This window comes from Anas platyrhynchos, chromosome 12, assembly GCF_047663525.1.
Source record: "Anas platyrhynchos isolate ZD024472 breed Pekin duck chromosome 12, IASCAAS_PekinDuck_T2T, whole genome shotgun sequence".
In the NCBI taxonomy this organism is placed as follows: Eukaryota; Metazoa; Chordata; class Aves; order Anseriformes; family Anatidae; genus Anas; species Anas platyrhynchos.
In genome coordinates, this window is record NC_092598.1 from 23,236,135 (window position 1) to 23,250,482 (window position 14,348).

The 14,348-nt window shown below is 34.9% G+C and overlaps 1 long non-coding RNA gene across 3 annotated transcripts in view; it reads left to right on the top strand.

The window, feature by feature from the left end:
- LOC140003471 (uncharacterized) overlaps positions 1 to 10,108 on the top strand; it is a 42,627-nt gene extending 32,519 nt beyond the window's left edge. For 2 of the 3 annotated variants that reach the window (XR_011812220.1, XR_011812221.1), the window contains 2 exons: positions 5,965 to 6,014; positions 6,584 to 6,934. This is a non-coding gene — a long non-coding RNA (uncharacterized lncRNA). Of the gene's footprint in view, positions 1 to 5,964; positions 6,015 to 6,583; positions 6,935 to 7,880; positions 7,979 to 9,500 lie in introns of those variants that run through there. The other variant, XR_011812222.1, reaches the window with a different exon arrangement.
- The last annotated feature ends 4,240 nt before the right edge of the window (positions 10,109 to 14,348 follow it).

Sequence of the window (14,348 nt, forward strand, 5' to 3'; positions counted from 1 at the left end):
TAAAATACATTAAATGTTTACTTAGTCAAATAGTGACTTCAGTCATGCAACAGAATGGTTCCCTGCTAGTTCAATAAATCTAATGAGGCAAAGCAGTACCTTTCCTGATGTTACTGGTTTACAGCCATTCAAAGGATACTACAGTGAGCAAATGGCTACTTCATTTCTTGATGCCAAGGACATTTAGCATAGCTAATGAGGGACCAAGACAAAAAAGGCTGTAAATTATTTTTGACGATTGAAGCTCCTGGATTAGTGAAAAACTAAGAGTTAAATCTCGGTGTCTGTTGCAGGAAATCTGTGCTTTTGGGTCTGTTCTTGTTTTAAATATTTATTGCCATATGAAATCAGGCTATGTCTAGCAAAAACATTGGAAGACTTGCAGAGAAGCAGGATCCAGAAAGATTAAAAATTTGGGCAAGTGCTTGGGTTATTGAAAGACCAAAGCAAATTTTGTCTGTAGACTTTCAGACTTTGGAAAGAGTTCAGTTACTTTTTGTTTGTGATTGCTATTTTCTGTCTCTTAATGAAATAAAATAGAAATCCATGTGTTCATATGAGATGTTAATTTGCATGTAATTATGAGAAATAATGATTCAGAACACTTCGAATCAAAAACAGTGATAGGATTCAAGTTTCCATAAAAATATCATCTTTAAGTGGTAGTTTTAATTCCAGGTTCTTTGCATTTCAATATGAAATATAAGACTTTACATCAGAGATTTTACATTACTTTACAAGCTATGTAATAAGTTGTAATAAAAACTTCCCATTTAAAAAAAAAAAAAGAAAGAAAAAAAAGAAAAAATAAAGATAACCAGCTGATGCATTGCCTGAGTACATATTTTCTCAGCCATTTGCCTCATTTTATGTACAGCTTAATATGTATTTTCTCTCTACTTTGTCTATAAATATATATTTTCATATCCGTAAGAATATACTCATGTTCTTAGTAAATGAAGGCATGCTTTCAATAAATTGAATGTCCAGCTGGCTGAAGATTTAAACAGAAAAAGGATACAAGAAGATATTTGGTAGATAAACATGTTCTTGTTTAGTCTTTTTTGATACTGATTGTTTAGAACTCTGAGTGCTTGCTTATGCTAGCTTTGGGCTGTTCTTCAAAAAGTCAATCAGCACAGTCTAGATGGTGGCTTTGATCTTTGTTTTTATATTTGTTTTAAGAGACTAAAAGACACGAAATTTGTGATTACATGGTTTGTGAGATCATCCCCCCCTCCACACATTATCCACAGATGGTTTAAGGGGACTAAAGAAAGGCTGCCCGCCTGAGGTTTTGACATCTTCATTATAGTCCCAGCAGGCTACTTTATAAACATCAGCATTTTTGCAGTTGTTCTTGCAGGTGCTTAAAGGAGATTGTGGCCTTTCACCTAGCATAATCAGCTTCCTTTTATTTCACATTTACTATTCCTTTGCATAGCCTTATTGTTTTTACACAGTGCTCTTAAAGGAAAACTTAACGAATTATTCCAACACCTGCTTGCCACAAGGCAAACACTGATCTTCATGTTAGTCCTATGAGAGCTTACCACAGCCTCCCTAAGGCACATTTATCATGCAACTAGACGTCATCAGTCTCTGAAGGAATGTGATAGTGACTTGCTTACTTTCACATCGTGTGTCATCTGCACTGTGCAAAATTTACATTTCTAAACTTTGTATTTTATAGTTCAGTAAATAATAAAACCAAATTTTACAGACTTTTGGCAGAATATTTCTTAGGTCCAAATCCTTACATTTTAAATCACCTAAATTATGCTTGCTGCATTTGTCTGTTGCTTTTATGCATATCATTTTCCCATGTTTCTAGTTATGCTTCTCTATGCTTTGGATAAGTGGATAAGTATGATAATCAAAGTTTGTTTATAATTTAAAATATTTATCAGCATGAAGAGTGATGCAATCCATTTTTTCCAGATGTGCCAACCTATGCAAAATAATTCTGTTGATCAGTGAGGATTCCTGATTATGTTCAGTGAAGGAAGATAAATGAGAAAATGCTGATTCTTGGATCACTTCTGATTCAGAGATAATAAAAGACTTTTGAAACTTTTTTGTCTGTATAGTGACTGATTCATAGGCAGCCCTGTAATAAAACAGCAAGACCTTACCATCTCATGGGTGTTTTTTTTTTAGCTGTATAGATGAAATATGCTTATGTGGTTTCAAATAAATAGGCAATTGTCTCCACTAGAACTTGCAATGACTTGAACCTCTCTGTAGAGTCTCAGTAGGGAAGACAGATTTTGAAATGTAAATAATCAAGCAGGAGATCGGGTTTGATTTCACAAGCCAGTATTGTGGTCTCTGTGTTTGTAAGTAGTGTATTTGTTAAATGGTAAAATTAAATGCTTGGTTAGTTTGTTTTGTTGTATTAGAGAGCATGAACAGAACAACTGAGGCAGGTTTTGCTCTGTTTCTGCGTATGAGACAATTATAGCAATTTGTAAGAAATGTCAAGCTTGAAAGTGTTTGCTTACTTGTTAATAGCAGGTGATGCTCGTAAGTTATGCATCCTAGAAAAGGTGGATAACACTGTTGCACACTGTATTGGGGGGGTGGGGTGAGAGAGCGGTTGTGGTGTTTGGCTGCCTAGCACAGTAGAACCACCACACACACACAGATTTAAGGTTGCATGATAAAGTGGGCTTCTTTATCTAGCTGTCTCTGAGCATACATATTTTAACACATAAACATGCTTTTCCATGAGAGTCATCAGGGGTTACAGGTGATTTCAAGGAACTCAGAAATGTGCTGTATGAGAATAACGCCAGAGGGATCATTCTGTTCAGAGAAAACTTAAGAGCAGGAGGTCTGGAATTTAATCCCTAACTAGAAAGTAGAAAATAAAACATTAGATACTGCAGACTGTAGGTCAACTTTTGTACAGCAAGAACAAGAAAGGTGGATGGCTTGAGAACTTCATTTTTAGCGACAGACTTGTCTAATCAAGAAGTCAACAAAGTGACAAAAATAGGAAAAATAGAACAAATGGAATGTACTTAAAATAACATGATTTTGAGAACAGCAACAACAAAAAAAACACAAAACAAAACACAAAAATGTGAAAGAAATTATTTAATTCCCAGTGCTAGAATAATATACAAGAATTAGATTTGTTTATTTATCTGCTTAATAACAAACTAACTAGAGAAAAAAACTAACTGAGAGAAGGAATGTTTAGCAAATTTGTTTCTCTGATGAATGAACAGGGCTATAGCCCTGGTAATGGAAGTGCTCAGCATTGCTTTTTTTCAAAGTTCAGCTTTGAATTTTAACTGAATTACTCTGGCCAAGCCCCCAGATAGTTGATCCCCAGTGTCTCAAAAGCTACAAATGAACATGATCAGAGATCTAGAAATCTTTATCTGCTAGGTACAAGTGAATGAATTGCAGCTGCTTAGTCCAAGAAGTTTAGAAAAACTCTGAATATTTAGAAACATAGATATTTGACCATAAAAAAGTCTGCTACACAGAGAAAGGTGTCCATTTCAGATTTGGGCAATGTATTTTAAGATATGTAACAGATATAAACTGAAAGAAAGAACTTCAGACAACACTTCAGGAGAAAAAAAATATATATATAAAAATAATGGAATCAGACAGGAATGGGCTACATGTGTCCATGAGTTTTTAGAGTTTTTCCTACCAGAATTCTAGAAATATCATTGTCAGGACTATCTAGAGATACAGCTTTTCCTGTCATAGTGCTGAGAAATGAAGCATGTGAAATGCTGAGGTCCCTTTTAGTGTAATGTGAATAAGTAAGTGGCCTAAACCAGAATGTTTTCTAACTAGAAAAACTTTTTTTTTTCCCTTGAAACAAAATTGTTTCCATCTTTGTGAAGCCATAGGAATAATAATAATAATAAACGAAAAAAAATCAAAAATTCAAAAAATTCAAAAGTTCAAATTGTAGTATACCAATATTGGATGTGTAATTCCCCAAACTCAGTCATATCATTTGAACCCAGGACAGTGTAGCAAACTAAGTGAGTTGATTCTTGTGAATTGTTTGTTCATTGTTTGATTTGTTGGTTATTTTTTAAAATGACTTCAAGCTTTGGAAGTCAAGATTAGAGTCTTGGTTAAGTTATGAAAACAGGTTTCAAAAGTGATTTGAGAGGAAGTGCAAGTGTGGTCATGACAAGTTGCAAATTTTATTTTTATTTTTATTTTTATTTTTATTTTTATTTTTATTTTTATTTTTATTTTTATTTTTATTTTTATTTTTTTTATTCATCTTGCTTTATTAAATGTTTCATTTTCTTGCTTGAATTCATGTCTGTGTGCAATAATATCACAACATAATTCAGTTGTAAATTTAAGTAGTTTCATGTTACTGCTGTCCTTGTATTTTATGTAACAACTCCCTCTTTGCTAAGAAGGTTGTTGAATTAAAAACATTAACAACAGAGAAATGACACACGTCCACATTGCAAAAAGTAAAGAATATCTGTAGAAATCCTGAACTTGAGTTGTTTGTCCTGTACCCATACCATGAGTGACAAAAGAAAATATGCCATTCAATATGCAGAATTCAAGAATGGCTGACCCTTTGTGTAAATAGGACCTCTTTATTCAGGCCTCCAGAAATGTAAATACACTTAACCATGAGCAGAAAATAGATTTGCTATTCTGAAGTTTGAAGTGGCCTTTAGCATATCCCTCACATTGTTGAATTTTAGTTATTAGCTATAAAATTTAAGCTTTGTAGCATGATTAACACAAAAGGTGCCATCTACTGCAAGGCATAAAACTAATTCCTAGTTGCTGCCATGATAGAATAAGGGATGATAGAATAAGGGATTGATCAGTGAGATTCTTGAAGACAAGTACTGTGGGAAGTATTATTTTTTCATGCATATACGTGTTTGTACATGCACACACACACAAATTTATCATGAAAGGATGCTTATATTTTCTGAAGCAAAGGATTGTTTGGAAGTATTTATTTTCTCTTAAAAAAAAAGCTCAATATGAATTTGAAATGGCTGTATAACTGGCATAATTCAGCAGTAGTCTCAGTTTTAAGAGAATATAATTCTTGCCTTTAAGAATATAATTACATTTTCAGTCAAAATAAAACTGAGTGCATGTGTAGAGTTTAGAAACAAACAATTTTGTTTTAAAATCTTTATTATGAAAGCTTTGTTAGCAGCTTCCTGGTTGAAATTGTAGCAATATTTTCAATTAAAACAGGATTCAAATCTTACTGTTTCATGCTTCAATGACATTTGACAGGAAATCCAAAGTTCCAACATGCTAGATCTTCAGAAGTGTAATGTATTTTCCAGTTAAATTTATTTTTAGTAAACTATTTTCTCTATTAGAAGAAAAAAAATTCTTCTGTAGAAGTTCACAGTGAACTCATTTGTGGATTTGTGGAGGTCTGGCATAAAATCTCATGCATATCCGTATTCATGTATTTCAGGTAATCACAAAACAAGCTATAACCACATTAATAAGCCAGTAGCCATTACTTTGCATGTGCAGAACCTTTTAGAAAGGTCTTTGGAGAAAGGTGTTGCTAAGGCCTTCCCTTCTGCCCACTGCCAGGACCACAGCTGCAGAGATGTCTCAGATGGTTTCCAGGAGGCTGGCCCTGGAACAGTGCTCTCCTGCTTTTGCAGGATGCTCTTTTCTAAGCCAATTTAAAATGTGGCTACAACCTTTTCTGCTGAGAGTTCGAGACATCATCCTCTTTTGCTTCTTAGTCTCTTATACCAGGTAGCCTATAATTCCCTGGAAATGGGAGTAATAACTCTCTTCATGGCAGACTAGCTGAGATTTACTCAGACCCTGCTGTTTGAACAGCTACTGAGGCCTCCCACAGTGTGAAAAGTGCATCTCTGCTTGCACAGTGTGTGACTGCCATTTGTGTTTCCATCCATGTTTTATCCTCTTCTTTCTTCACTTATGGCCTCTGTTGCTTTACAGACTTGGGAGAAGATGGCAAGAATAGTTAAAAGAAGGGAATTTCAGGCAAGGTAAGTTGTATTTATTAACTCAGAGGAATGCTGCGTTTCTTAAAAGAAGAGCATTAGTTACTGCTTTCACAAGGGATGGCCTAGCAATTGCACCAGCGTCCTATGCCAGGCAATAAGACCTTCAGAAAGGACAGTTTCTGAGACAAATTGGGAGGTGTAGGAAGACACTAGCTCAGTATTTGTAAATCGTTGTACTCAGACTAGTTGTTCACTGGGGAAAATACTGAGTAGAACCGAAAGACAAGGATTAGATTGCCTTCTGCTTCCAAGACTGCAAGTAATAATGTCATTAAATGGACTTGTGAGGAAAAGTTGATGTTAAGTTACATAACAAGGTTCAGGTAAAGCTTTCCACAAGAAGTTTATAGAAAAGAATATGCTAAGCAGATGCTGTTAGTATGAAGTATTAGTTGTGGTGGTGATGGGTGAAGATTCGTGAAGAATGACTGAGAGAAATGAAGCAGAAACAAAGCTTATTTTTATATTGATGACTACAAATATTTAATGATTGTTATTCCATTCCTTCCCCAAAATGTTTTCAAAAAACTAAAGCAAGCTATGGTTCTCAGTTTCTTCTAGATGATGATGATGATTTGATGAGGAGAGCCAAAACTTTTAAGATTTTGACTTTAAATCAAAGATCAAGAAACTTCCTGGAAATGAAGAAAAAGGAGGAGGAAAACTAAGAGATATTAAGAGACACAAAATGCAACAGGGAAAGATATATTGAATTTTCTGTGCAAGCATAAATTCCTCCTAATTAATGTAAATGTATTAGAAAACGCACTAAGCAACAGTATTTGTATAATAAATACTGCTATTCTTAAGCATTTTTGTTAATAACAGAAGTAAAACAAAATTCTGTGGTAACAGAGTAGAAGAAATGAAGCTACAGAAATAATAAATTTCCCTTTTAATTAGTTATACATGTATTGGTGTGGAGTAAAGAAGAGAGCATTGCAAGTTGGATTTTTTTTTCCCATAACTTTATCATTTCGGTTTATAACTGAAGGCATATGTCCTTTACGCACCGGCTTCCTCTTTTGTGTGTTCTGTGTTACTATGTTGCTGTTTTTAAAATGAAGGTATGTTTATCTGGAAATGCTTGAAAAGTAACAGTACCTTTGAATAAAATTGAGTAGTATATTCCAGGGGAATTTTCTTCAACAGTACAAAGAGACTGTTTCCAGCAAAAAAAGTTGAGAAATGAGATTGAACTATCATGTCAGTTGATGTCTGTGCAGAGTGAATCTGCTTATTCTGTGTAAATGACTGCAGAGGTAAGGTTTTCCAAGTTAGGACAGCATGATAGAATCAAACTCTTTTCAGCTGATGGGGTAATATAAAAACAAAAGCCTACCTCATTCAGATTAGTTTTAAAAGATAAAGCTTGAAGTGCACAATTGTAGAGCAGATTCTCACTGTCTAATTCAGTGGTGAAATCACAAGACTAGCATGTTGGGACTTCCCAATTATCTTTCCACATGCACCTTGTCATGGCCAGCCTAGGTGGCAGTTCCATGAGCAACTCTGCCTTTGGAGCCAGCTGGGGAAGTGTCCTGAGAAGGGACTGTGCAGATAAGATGCTTCATCTTCTGGCATGCTGTGGTACAGAGTTTCCTGTTACACATTCACCATACATGCTCAGTGCATACTGTTAACAAGATTTAGAGATTTCAGTACCTACAAAGTGCCTACACTTTATTTTATGTAATAAATTTATCTAGCAATAGCTCTGATTTGGTAAAGTGTTTATATTTAATTAGTATTAATTAATATAAACTAGATTATTTTTAAAATGTACATTATAATTGAAGTAGATGGGAAAGTATGTAACAGTGAAATCTTGTGACATTCTCTTGACAGAGCAGTGAACTTTTTCATGATTTGCTGAATCATCGTATTTTCAGTTCTGTCCTGACACAGCAATATTCTGAGGCTGATTATCATTACAGCTACTGCTGGTAAGCACAGACTTGGAACTTGTGGTTCTGTGGCATAGATGACTGCGGGAGTGATATGAAGGACCTGTTCCCTTTTTGTTGCTCATTTCTAGTAATTATGGCTCAAAAAAAATTCTGTTCTTTCCAACAGGAAAAAAGACAGATGTACCCTTCATTCCTTTTCATTCCTTTTCAGTGATATCTAAAAAGAAATTCAGTACTCTGCAGTAAAGTGACTGTGGACTGTTACTGTTTTGTCAAGTTCTAGTAATTCTTTGGCTTGACCCTTTCAAATATTCATAATAAGTGTTTTTGTTTGTTTGTTTGGTAGTTATTATTTTGCATATACATGTATGTTGATGTTTTATTTTTTAAATATCAGGAAAGCATATAAGTTTTTGGTCGTATTCCTGTTTCAGCTTTTTGCATTTTACAAGGTGAAGGTGAAATTTTAGTAAGGTAGAACACACTTTGATTTAGAAGATATCTAGGTTCTACAAAATGCATAGTGTCTGTTTATTGAAAGATGGAGTGTAAGCCTTCATTTTGCTTCCAGCTGTCTTATGATGAGACTGTCTTCAAAACAGTGATTTGCTGGCTGAGCTGACAGGAGACATAAACATGCATAATTATTAATGAATAATTAATAGAGATAAATGCACACATAATTATCTGTAATCTGTTCTTTGAACATGGATCCTGCTTATAACTGAAAATAACCACCCACCTTCCCTAGAGTGTCATAATCAGTTATTTATGGTGCTAGTAGAGAAGGACATACAGTGCCTTGGGTTATAGTAACACTTATAGCGGGTGGCTGTGATATAATATTTATTAGTACCTTGTGATTTTCACTGTGACAGAGAGGAAATTCAAATGGGTCTCTTAATACTTTCTGGATTACCCAATATTCCAGAGGTAGTGGGGATGGAGAGGTGTCATAAAATATGATTATTCCTATCCAGGTTACTCTACAAGCTGTATCATATAGCTCTGTTGTTAACATTTTATCAGCTACTGTGGCCTTAAAACTAAAAATTCACATCAAAGCACTGGTTGCATATACTATCTCCTGTGAATTTTTATTTAACTTTTTTTGTTGCTATTGGCTTGATGGCTTATGTTTATACCAAAGTGTTACTGCTATAGGTGTCAAACAGCACACTGCAGTTGGCCCTTTCTAACACAAGAGAGTATGCTGGCTTCTTCTTCAGAAGAAGCGTTTCCATGAAGCAAGTCAGTAAATGTCCAGATCAGAACTTTGCCCTCTTGCTAATTGTGCATACAGACTTATCCATCCAGACCAGTTTACGTAGCAATTTTCAAAGATTTCTGCTGGTTTCTTTTAGTTACAGATTTTATTTTCATTGTAGCTGATTATTCTAATCATAAAAACTTCCTATTGCTTTTTCTCCATACACATATTCAGTCTGAAACATAATGCTTTTTCCATATTAATGCATTAATTTCTATATTAATGCATAAATGTCTCGAACAGCTGAATATATAAATAAAAAAAAAACATTTTTTTTTTCTCCCTAAGAATGACTTTGGAAATGAAAAAGTGACTAATACTCAGATTCAAGATTGCCAGCTAAAGAAAGCTCAATTATCTCTACCTCTCTGACAGAAGCCATTTTAAACTGATCAGTGTGAATGCCGACATCCAAATGTACTCATTTAAAACATCTACTTGTTCATCCTAAAACTATATTTAAACTTTTTGTTTTGTGTATTATACTAGTAGTTCTAGTGATCTTACAGATTTTTGTTTGTTTGTTTATTTACTTTTTTGCTCCTCAGCTGTATGTGTATTAAATATCTGGAATTGTCAGACAAAATTTTCCGATTAAATTCAATGCAAAGACTAAGCAAGTAGGATCACAATTTAGTGTTTTTATCTCTAAAACAAAGAAACTTTCTCCTCTGTAAATATGTAAGTATAATGATTCATATGGGAATGACATCCATTATCTTAGTCAACATTTCATATACGACAGAAGAACAAAATTATTATCAAGGCTAATTGCTTTTTATTTAAAGAGATACACCTAAATATTTATATCAGTACTTACCTCCTGATTCTCTGCTGTTGTTTTATAAATGTATGTAGTTATGAAAACAACAAATAAAGCTGTTTTCTAGAATATATACAATCATAAGTGCGTAATTCCCAGTATACTATAAAGTCTTTTAATTTTGTTTTATTGTTGTCAAATACCACATATGTTTTGAAATCCAATAGTAGAAATGTCAAATTCTAAAGCAACTTTGCAAATTCATGGTTTCACTTTTGGTTTGTTTTACTGGGGTACCCTAATATTTCTTTTAACTAAATGAAGAATCTATTTATCAAAATACATACACTAGCTGAAGGATACCTTACATAAATACTAATGGCATCTGAGAGGGCTTTTTTTTTTTGCCTATGTTATTGTTGCTTTGTTTAAATTAGTCAGAGCTATTTAAATTATTTTGAACTGGTAGTAGCATAAAATAGGCCATAACTTGAACGAGTGTGTGCTATGGCAAAATCACAGCCTTTGAAGACTGTGACACATTTTTTCAGCATATACATCCATCTGGAAAACTGGGGTCAATCCTTTATGAATTATAAATGAAAGCAGCTTTAAGTTTGTACAAGATCTACAGCTGTACTGAACGGAAGTTAAATCACTCTCACTGATCTGAAGGAGCCTTGCAGATGGTTTATGCCATCCTGCTATAAACAAAATCTTGTTTTTCATCCAGGAGGAAAAAAGTCAAGCTGTTTTCTTTGTAAACAGATGGAATCAGTTCAGTAAGGTTGGAAGCAACCAACCGCTTAGTTCCACCTCTGCAACAGAAGATTGGAAAAGAAAAAAATTGTAATCTAGGCTTCTCAACAAATAGGCATGTACTTAAACTTTTTCTTTAAAACAAATCTGCTAAATTTAGGTGTAAATGTAAGGAGAAAATAGTTTCTAATGTGCAATATTCAAAATCTTCTGTGCCTGCCATAGCTGTCGATAATATGTCTTAGAACCTTTTAAGCTTATGTACAGGTCACACACAATTAATTATAACAGTGCAAAATGAATCCTGAGTAAAGGATATTAAACTTTTGAAATGTGCTTCTTTGAAACTGTACCTGAAGCAGGTGCTGCTTGTAAAGCTATGTGTAGTATCACAGGTGAATGATCAGTTGTGGGACTGAAATTTATCAATTTCAGCATTAGTTTGAGCAGCCAGGCCTTTTGTAAATTCTACTTTCCAATGTTTTGGGGTACTTTGTGCCGCTTAAAAATCAGAACCATCTGTCATTTAGTTCCTTTGTCTGTGATCTCTGTAAATTGTTAGTGGTTTCTTTCTTAATGATGAAGATGAAAACCAAAAAAATCCTCTTTCATATAGTCATGCAAATGCTTATTCTGGTCATAGACAGTGACAGGAGAAAGCCACAAAAACATCTACAAAGCCAACACCTACAAGCTATTGTCTGTTGCCTTAGTGCACAGTTGATCACTTATAGTAAACAGTTACTTTGATCTCTCCGACAAATAGAAGATTATCCAAAATTCCTGCCAAATTGGACTTATTTTTTTCTTCTCTACTTTATCTCACATCTCATAGAGTTGCAGACTATTTTAGTTTGGAAGTGACCTCTAGCAGTCATCTTGCCCAACCTGCTGTTCAAGCAGTGCCGGCCACAGCAGGCTGCCCAGGACCATGCCCAGTCAGCTTTTGAAGATCTCCAAGGAAGGAGACCCCACAACCTCTCAGGACAACCTGTGCCAGTGCTCTGTCACCTGTACAGCAGAGGGGGAATATTACTTTTGGCCTGCACCAGCCTTGTCCCTAAGTTTGACTGTTTTCCTCTGAAAATTAGTGTGTCATTCAAAAATATATAACTTGCTTCATTTACAGTGACAGTCAGTAGATAGAGAACACGTGATGCTGAACAGAAAGTAAAGAAGCAACAGCATGTAGGTGTTATGTCAGTGTCACAAGGGAGCAGATAATGCAGGAAACTGGGAGGACAGTGTACAAAGAATTTTCCATGCAGATTTTTTTCTGTATACCTGGGCAGCTGGTTTGAGGACCCTTCCAGAAAATTGGCTAGGTCCATGCAAAATGGAACCTCAAAACAGTAATCAATACACAGGTTGTTCATGTTTTCTAAAATGTGTATGAAGGTTTGAAAGCTTGCAGTAAAATAGCCATCTTGATGGGGTTATTTATGGTTTTAAGCACAGCTTCAGATGTAGCTGAGGGAAGGAGATAAGGTGGTGTGAATTTTATATCCACCCTGAAGCTGAGTGCAAACCTTTGCAGAGAAAATTTTGTAGAAAATAGAGGGAGAACAGCAGCATAAATTTTAAAGCCCTTTTAAAATCAACTGGATAATCCATTATGTTTGTATGGGTACTGAGCCAGGACATGGCCTTTCTGTTTCAGAATAATTGGCTCTATTTTTCCGTAGTGTTTTGAGAGATATATAAATACATTTTTGGAAGTGAATGCAGCTGAGGGGAACCTTCATCTTCTCTACTCAAACTATAGCAGGAACTTGGCAGCGCATGCTCCAGATGCTGTGCATCAGTATCACTTGTAACATCAAGGAATAAGTGAACCCTTGATGCCCATCACTTCTATTTTCTGACAGTGTCTGTTCTTTTTTTTTTTTTTTATGCATGTGTAGCACTTGATTTTATTTTGTTTTACAATTGTTATGGCTGCTCTGCCATGTACTGTAGCTGGCTAGTAATCAATCATATACATGTAATCTTCTGTTTTCTTTCCAGCAGCAGTTCAGCAGGTTTTTGTTGTTGTTGTTGTTTTGATTTATTTATTTTTTTTAACTATTTCCTTTCAACTACGTGTGCAGTTTCTGTTAGCAAAAATAAATCAAAGTAGGCCTCAACACTTCCAACTTCAAAGGCAAGAACTATATTTATTAGACTGGCTTTCTGATCTCTGTCTATGAACCCCTGGAAATGTGTTTGATATGCAAGCTAATAGGGTAGTGTTGGTTGCCGAGTTCAAAGCTCGTGTTTATGATTGTCAAGGGTTGGCTCATATATTTTGTCTTTCCAGCTGAAGGAAGAGTGTATATTTAGTTGTAGTTTGTACCACTGGAAGATCATCTGAGTTGCTTCTCGAACAGATCTGTTTTTATCTTGTCATTGGCTTCTCATTGTGCTGAGCTGAGACAAGTATCAACAGCCAGTGCTTATCAGTTGTGATCAGATAGAATAGACTGGCTTCAAAACGGAGTTTGTGGTAGTAAGAGGAAGAGTTGTGGGCGTGGTAGAGGCTAGAGATGGACATAATAGGAAAGAAGTGATGAAGATGGCTTTGTGAAATATAGTCATAACATTTTTGGTGAGCACAAGCTGAAAGACTCTTTTGTATCCAGTCTCACCTGCTATTCTGTGATTCAAGGATCATTGTTCCATTGAGATTACATGGACATTTTTGAGAACTGAAGATAGATGCTATGATACATCTGAGGCTAAGACCATTGATGACAGAATGATTCCATCTGAAGAAAATTCCTATTGCATCATTTTGAAATATTACATGATGCAGGGCAAAGTCAAGTGCTTTAGGCCAGTGTCATCTCCTTCCTTCTCTACCCATGGAAAAGAATAAATTAATTTTTGTTTGGGATACAGCAGATAAAATATCTTAAAATCCATGTTGTATCAAATTCTGTGCAGGAGTAGAGAAAAATGATGCATTTTGAAAATGAAGAGAGGAAATAATATCTATCCAAACATCATATGTTAGAATACAAAAGCACTGAGAACTGCCTTTATATACTGTTAGAAGTCTTCAACTCTTCAGAGTCTGTCCCTGTGGTCTTGCTGTAACACCAATTCAAGGCACAATACAGGAACTTCTATATTTCCATCACATCAATATGTGTGCTCCTACAGTCCATTTCTATAGTACCAAACCTGTAAGTGGAAAAAATTATGTCTTTGCTGGGAATGTTTGCTTGGACTTGTACAAAACAGAAATCAGAATTATATAATTTGGTCTCTGAAAGACATCTTGTTAACTGTCATATTCAAAGCCAGATCAGTTTAGATTGGCTTGTTAAGTGAATTGTCCAGTCAAGTTTTAATATCTCCAGGGATGGACATATCATGAATATATGTTTCCTCAGAGCGGTTGACTCTTTTTCCAGTTCTTGTTATCTGAGTTGAAAATGATGATTACCAAATATACATATAGCTAGTGGAAGCTGCTATTGTGACTGTCCCAAATTAAAATACTAATTTGTCACATTCCATAGCAGGGCTAGTAGTATAGAAGTATACAGTTGTATTAGCAGAGATTAAGACAGCTAGCAGGCAAGAATCCGTGAAGACTTCAAGTATTTTAACGTAGTTTCCACAATTTG